Source organism: Rhagoletis zephyria, unplaced genomic scaffold (assembly GCF_001687245.7).
Source record: "Rhagoletis zephyria isolate East Lansing unplaced genomic scaffold, Rhagoletis_zephyria_1.1 Rzeph_scaffold_00574, whole genome shotgun sequence".
Lineage (NCBI taxonomy): Eukaryota > Metazoa > Arthropoda > Insecta > Diptera > Tephritidae > Rhagoletis > Rhagoletis zephyria.
The window spans coordinates 106,201-107,181 of NW_016157658.1; positions in this window are offsets into that span (position 1 = coordinate 106,201).

A 981-nucleotide genomic window follows, 5' to 3' on the forward strand; every position below is an offset into this window, starting at 1 on the left:
CACCTAAACTCACCACACCTCCTACTGGTACACCAAAATCCGCCAAATCTTAACCCACCACAGTTGAACACATCACACTCGTTCTCACCACACCTCAATTGCGGAACTTTTTCTGGATTTGAGAGATACTTCAGACTAAATCAGGATTTAGAAGACCATTTCGGGGTTTTCGGGACTATTTTGGGATTTTCGAAGCTATTTCGTAATTCTTTAGGGATTCCCGGAAACTGTTTAAGATTTTCGGGATTTTCGAAACGACTTTCAAAATATTTAGGGATTTTTGGGATTTTTGGGGCTTTCGAGATTCTCGGAGTTAATAGCGGGACTTTCAGCAGTATTTCGGTATTCTCAGAATTGTTGGGACTTCTGGACTATTTTTGGATTTTTAGTATTAATTTCTAGTTTTTGGTACTTACGGGACTGTTTCCGGATTTTTGGGACTTTCGGGATTTTCCGACCTAATATCGGGATTTTCGGGACTAATTTTGAAATTTTTGTGACTTATATTGGACTTTTAGGACTATTTCCAGATTTTTTGAACTTATTTTGGATTTATGGGGTTTTCGGGATTCTCGGGAGTAATTTCGGGACTGTTGGAACTTTCGGGACTATTTAGGGATATGTGGGGCTCGTGTGATTGCCGGGAGTAATTTAGGTATTTTTGGGACTTTTGAGACTATTTTCAGATTTCTGGGACTTATTTAGGATTTTTGGAACTTTCGGGTCTATTTCGAGATTGTCGGGAGTAATTTCGGGACTTTCGGGACAGTTTCCAGATTTTTAGGAATTTTGGACTACTTCGGGATTCTCAGGAATAATTTCGGATTTTCGGGCGTATTTCGGGATTTTTGGAACTTTGTTTTGGATTTTTGGGACTTTCGGGATCATTTCGGGATTTTCCGTACTAATTTAAGAACTATGGGACTTTCGGAACTATTTCAGGATTTTTGGGACTTTCTGGACTATTTCATAATTCTCGGA